The sequence below is a fragment of the Nicotiana sylvestris genome, chromosome 2 (assembly GCF_000393655.2).
Source record: "Nicotiana sylvestris chromosome 2, ASM39365v2, whole genome shotgun sequence".
In the NCBI taxonomy this organism is placed as follows: Eukaryota; Viridiplantae; Streptophyta; class Magnoliopsida; order Solanales; family Solanaceae; genus Nicotiana; species Nicotiana sylvestris.
Genome location: NC_091058.1, coordinates 84,561,436 through 84,568,210, shown reverse-complemented (window position 1 = coordinate 84,568,210; position 6,775 = coordinate 84,561,436).

Here is a 6,775-nt window from a genome sequence, read left to right as displayed (position 1 = left end):
TCTCAACCTAGTTCTACTCCCCCATCGTCTTCTAGAACTAGGGCTTCTTTTTCACATAGATCTTCTGCTAGAAATAGAGATTCTAGTGAACCAATTCATGAATCTTCGGTTGATGAGATCATCCTTGCTGAACTTTCCTTCTATTCTAATAGAGAATCAATTAGAAATCAAGTCACTTATATGACTTCTCATGATCGTGCTGGTGTTTACCCTTCCTAGATTACTGAGGGTTTAATTTCTGCTGTACGTAGAGACTGTCATTGGAAATTTGATTTCCCAATTCTATATACATATCCCTTCACATTATGTTTTAGGCCTCCTATTGACCCAGTAATCGTTGAATTCTACCATTTCTTTGATGTGTGTTTAGGATATATTGGCCCTATTGTATAGAGGGTTGTGGCATGTGTAGACATGTGATTTTTGACCCTCCCCAAGATTTTTTATATTTTTAGCATGTAAATATTTAGTTTAGGTCTAATATAGTTATTTTAACTAGTTTTGACCCTTTTACTTTATTTATCACAAAATTAAAATTACAAAAATATTTCTTCTTTTTAGTTGCTTTTAGTTTATATACCTTTCGTAAAACTAAAAAAAATAAAAAAAATAGTAACTTATTTTTATTTTAATATGATATTTGAAAATACCAAAAAATAGGTTTGTTTTAACGGTTAGTCTTATTTTAATAGTTATTTTTCCTAAGTAGGATTAATTAGTAAATGAGGTCGTATTTTAATGTCGTTCATGGAGAAAGAATAAAATTTGGACTCAAACAACCTATTTTAGGCCTAATTTTTGGATCTATCCCATAATTCCTAAGCCCATACCCCCTAACCTAAAAAGAACCCAAAAACCTAATACTACTTAGAGCATCAGCCGTTTCATTCTAACCTAGAGACCCTAACTTAGGAAACCCGCCGTTACACCCAAACACAGACCCCCGATCAGATATCATCTCCTTCAACCTTAGACAACCTAAAAATAAGAACCCTAGACTACACAGATTTGATAATTGGAAAAACGCCTAAGACCTGAAGAGGGTGAGCCGTTTCTCATCATCTCGAACCAACAAAAACCCAAAGACCACCATCTTCTTCACACACAAAGAGGCAGCCATGAGAGAACCTTAGTCTTGAAGCTCCAGTTGCAGAACCACCCTCCTCCATCTTCAACCATTTTTGACAAGAGAGAGACCTTGGAGATCATCTTCTCCATGAAGACCAAACCAACAGATCCCTTCTTCTTCTAACCATCGCAGCTCTCCGGAGTTCAACCACACTTACACACACTTGACTTCTCTCTTTTTTTCTTGTAAAAACCGAAGAGATGAATTCTCATATTTACAGATCTGCTTCACGAGCTGCTAAGTCTCTCATTTCCGCCTCCAAGCAAAGTTCTCGTGCTTTTTTTGGTTGTTGAGATTTGAAGTTCCTTGAGAGATTTAAATCTGAGTTGAGGTGCCTTGCGTGTTCCGCTTCATTGAGTTTGAATCATTATGTTGTTGTTCTTTGCAATTGGATTCAATAGATTCGAGTTCTTGTACTTGCATCTTCCCGATTAACTGAAAATTTCACGCGTTAAGATCCCTCTAAACTTCTCTCTTTTATTTGTTTGATCTCTCTATTTGCATACGTTGTTTTATGTGTTACTGGTTCATCTTTCTACGCTTCTTCTCTGTTAATGTCGTTAAAGTTATTGATGACGATTTCTATTAATGTGTTGTTTCTCCGTTAATGTTTTCCTTTCAATTTTTGTGTTCGTCCGCTTTCTATGTTTTCAAATAGTACTTAAAATGTTTTGGTTCAACTTCCTCGGATCACTGTAATGTATTGAGTCTCATGTTTTTTGATCATAATGAAATAGAAATCTCAGAAAATCTTCTTCTTGCTGCTAATTATAACTAACTTCTTGTTCCTGCTCATGAAATGTTCCTTGTTGTAATTCCAATGATGTATTCGAATTCGAAACAAAACCTTTTTGCATCGCGAAGAAACTGTGCATGGGGATGCACATTAGGAAAATGTTGTTGAGACAAATAATCAGGTTGAAAATAAGGAAGATTAATATTGTATTATTACTATTGGAGCTAGTAGCTGGAAATTGCTGACCAACTATGCCAATTTCTTGTTGTGTAGTGTTAATGAATAGCTTGGTTTAATTTCAATTGGTATATCCATGGATAATTAATTATATAACAAGTAGATACAAATTTGTTGCTTTTCAATAGGGTTGATTTAGTAAGGTCTCGTAAAGAAGAGTCCGAGGTGTCGTGAATCATAATTGGGCCTATCTTTAGGGTTTGCCCATTTGCTACACGCTAGCTCTGTATCGGTAGTATCAGAAAGTTAATTAATTCATGAACCATCGTAGTTTGTTTTAGGCACGATTAATGAATTATCATAGCTACGAGTACTGTTCCCGTTATGTAGTTGTGACACATAATTTCTAAATCCGGGAGTACATTTATGTGACCTGACCACAACTTCTAATAATTTTAATAAGTTAAACATGTTGTAAATCGTGGGTACAGTTTTCGTGACACGATTCACAATGTGTACCAAACAAACAAGTGTACAACAATCGTAACTTGTTCCAGAATAATTCTATAAATAATTAAAGGTTTAAAAAGTTAAAAAATGCACGTAGGTTTTAAATATGTATTAATCAGATAATTAGGCCAATAATAACAGTTGAGCGACCATGCTAAAACTACGGAACCCGGGAATGCCTAACACCTTCTCTTGGGTTAACAGAATTCCTTACCCGGATTTCTATGTTCACGGACTGTAAAACAGAGTCAATCTTTCCTCGATTCGGGATTTAAACCGGTGACTTGGGACACCATAAATTATCCCAAGTGGTGACTCTGAATTTAATATAAATAATCCTGTTTCGATTGTTACTTTAATTGGAAAAACTCCCTTTTTCTACCCCGAAAAAAAAGAGGTGTGACAGCTCTGGCGACTCTGCTGGGGACAAGAACCCAAAATCTCTGGTTCAGGGTTCAAGAATTCGAGATTAGAATAATTGTTATATTTGGCTTTATTTATTATCTGATTTTATTATATGTTTGGGCCTAATGTGCTAAATGTCGCCTTTTATCGCTTTGATATTATTTGAACTGTGTATAAACTGCTACAAAACCCTTCTCTTCTCATCAACGTGGAAGTGCACGCTGTGTGACCTCCTTTCTGTTAGTGTCATACCTTAAGTTAGAAATATGCTCGGACAAGTTACAAAGCCGGATGGTCTTTTGGTTCCCGGTACGTATCCCCCCTCAACTCGAGTTGTTCGGTCGGATACACCAAGTCTAGAACAATACATCTAGGTTTTAAACCTAGAACAACTCAGCCTTATACCGGATCCCTAGTAGGAATGCTTATTTACATCATGTGCATTTGACTTTGGGGACTCAACACAGGGGTTGGGTCAGTCTAGGACAGGTGTACCCAAAAATAAAAAACCATCTTGATGCATCTTATGTACTATATGTTACATTCTTCAAGGGTGAAATGGGTCATTTGGCGGACCAGTGCGGGTTGAAGGAAAATGAGAAAGAAAAGAGTATGAAGTGTAAAATAAAGCAAGTAGGGCCCAGTTATAATTTGCTTTCAAGTTTTTTCATGAAGACCAAAAACAAAAAAAATGAAAATGAAAATGAAAAATTCAAAAAGATTTTGCACTTTCCCATTATTTTTTTCAAAAAAAAAAATCAGCAAAAGAAGAAAAAGAAAATCCAAAAAGAGTTTCCATGTTTTATCATTTTTCAAAGCAAAACCCAAAAAATATATTTTCTCTAAATTAGTTGTTTGTTTTAATTCTCGCCCGTATCCAGTTTGCCCGAACTACTCATACCTGATTCTCGTCTTTCGGGGCGTGATACGTAGGCAACCCACGTAGGTTTTGGTCTTCCTAGTTAGTCTTAGGTTCTTGGATTCGCGGGGTCTTATCCAAATCTTGCATTTTAGCCACTTTTAGCCACATAGGTTAATTTTAGAAAAATAGTCACAATCATGTCTTGCATGTGTCCAACAACAAGGGTTATTGTCTCACATACGTTCTATATCTTTAACTTTATTTGGTCTTAATTTTCTCCTACAGGTGTGGACTTACTTACCGAATTTTGAGCATGACAGATCCTTAGGACCATCTGGTCAGGACCATTGCATCTGGGAGTGCTTAAGGAGATTATTTATTTATTTATTTATTTATTTTTTTTTTATGTTTTGAGTCTGTTTTTCTTTTTATGTTGTCTTTTACCTTCTAGTTTTATATAGTAATGTCAAGTTTCTTTTATTATTATTGTACTTTCTATTTTGCATTTGAAAAAAATGTGTCATAAATCAAAAATCCAAAAAAAAGAGATGTTGCGTTTTATATTTCCGTTAGAAGTTTTCTTTAGAATACTAATTCTAGAAATAAAAAAAATTATTTGAGGTGGTTTTCCTTTATTGAATTAATATCTAGAACTCAAAATAAAAAATTACTTTTATATTTCCTTTTAGTACATTAAGACTAAAAATTCAAAAAAAAGGAGAATTTTCTTTAGTACCTCTTTAAAAGTTTTCTTTTAAGATATTAATTCCAAAAATTCAAAAAGATTTTCTTTTGAGGTCCTTCTTTGGGAAATTAACGAAAAATGAAAAAAAAATTCTTTTATTTTCACTAGAACTTTAGGATATTGTACATAGAAGAAAAAAAAACATACTTTATCTTTTGTTTATCTTTAAAGTTTCTTCCTTAGGTAATCAAACCGAAATCCAAAAATATTTTTTTTGTCTTGTTCATTTCTCATTTCGAAATCTTTCTTCAGGGATATCAAATGAAAATTTACAATATTTTTCTTCGGTTTATTCTTTAGATTTTCTTTCTAAAAAAATCAATTTTTTCTCTTCTAGGGTTTTTTCCTTAATAATTTCCCATAGAGTATTTGTTTCAAAAAGAGAGAGAAAAAAATATATGCTCGTTAAGCTTGAGTTTATAATAGGTTATCAAACATTAAGTCTAGAAAATTCAAAAAAAAAAAAAGATTTTCTTCTTTTATTTCTCTTTTCTCATCATAGTAGTCATTAAGGTAAAAAAAAGAACAAAAGAAGAAGAAAAAGAGAATGTTAGTTTGTTTACATTATTTACGATTTTCCAGAACTACGCAAAGATTTGATGCAAGCGGCGTCATGATACGTAGGCAACCTATATAGGGTTCGATCGAATTTTTTTTATATATTAAAAGAAAAAGAAAAAAGAAAAACAATAGAGAAAATAGAGGTGAAATTATGGGATGTGAGAAATGAGAGGAAAGAAAAGAGTGATAATTAAAAAAAAAGAGGAAGGAAAATTGTGACGACCCGGCCGGTATTCTTAAGAATTTACGCCCCGATCCCCTATTAACTGCTTTTCCCAAGTTTATTTATGTTATTTTGATTTGCCGGGATGTTCGGTTTTGAGTTTCGGAGAGTTTTGGGACACTTAGTCCCTAAATGAGAGCTTAAGTGTTAGAAAGTTGACCGTAGTCGGAACAGTGTGAAGGCGGCCTCGGAATGGAAATCCGATAATTCCGTTAGCTCCGTTGGGTCATTTTGCGCTTAGGGGCGTGTTCAGATTGTGTTTTCGAGGTCCGTAGCTAATTTAGGCTTGAAATGCCGAAAGTTGAATTTTTGAAGTTTCCGGTTCGATAGTGAGATTTTGATCCGAGGGTCGGAATGGAATTCCGGAAGTTAGAGTAGCTCCGCAATGTTTAATGTTACGTGTGTGAAAAATTTCAGGTCATTCGAACGAGGTTTGATAGACTTTTTGATCGAAAGCGTATTTTTAGAGTTTTGGAATTCTTAGGCTTGAATCCGATGAAAAATAGGTGTTTTGATGTTGTTTTGAGCATTCCGAAGGTTGGACCAAGTTTGAATGATGTTTTAGGATTAGTTGGCAGGGTTGGTTGAGGTCCCGGGGGCCTCGAGTGTGTTTCGGATGCTCAACGGACCATTTTTGGACTTGGAAAGATTGCAGATATTCTGCTGTTGTGTTGCAGAGGAAATATTCATCACGTTCACGAGGGGGTCTCGCGTTCGCATAGAGCATCTAGGTGAAGTAGCCGAATCATGCTTCACATTCGCGATGAGGTCCTGCGTTCGTGAAGGTCTGGACTCGTTGGTCTTCGCGTTCGCGACATGGTCCTCGCGTTCGCGTAGGGTCTGCCAGTGTGAGCTACGCGTTCGCAAGTGGACCTCATGTTCGCGAAAGAGGAAGTTGGCTAGTGGAATTTTTTATGCATCATGTTCGCGATAATAGTCTCGCGTTCGCGAAGAAGAACACGTCTGGGCAGAATACAAAATTTCAAAGTCGAGGGTTAGCCATTTTTGTGAAAACTAAAGCTTGGGAGCTCGGATTTGAGCGAGGTTTTATGGGATTTTCTGAGATGTCAATTGGGTAACGATTCTTCACTCCTTTTTGCTTGTAACCCATTAATCCAAACATGAATTCATCATTTAATTTTGGATTGGAGATGAAAATTGGGGAAAAGTTGGAACTTAGACCTAGAATTCGACTTTTGATTGAGAATTTGACCTTGGAATTGGAAAATTTTGGTATGCATGAACTCGTGAGAGCGTGCGAATTCTGAAAATATAAATTTTACCCGATTCCGAGACGTGGGCCCGAGGGGCATTTTGATTATTTTACCTAATTTCGCGCATTAGCTTAGAATTTCTTTGTAGAATCAGTTACTTGAAGTATTATTACATTATGCAATTGAATTGAATAGATTTGGGCCATTTGGAGT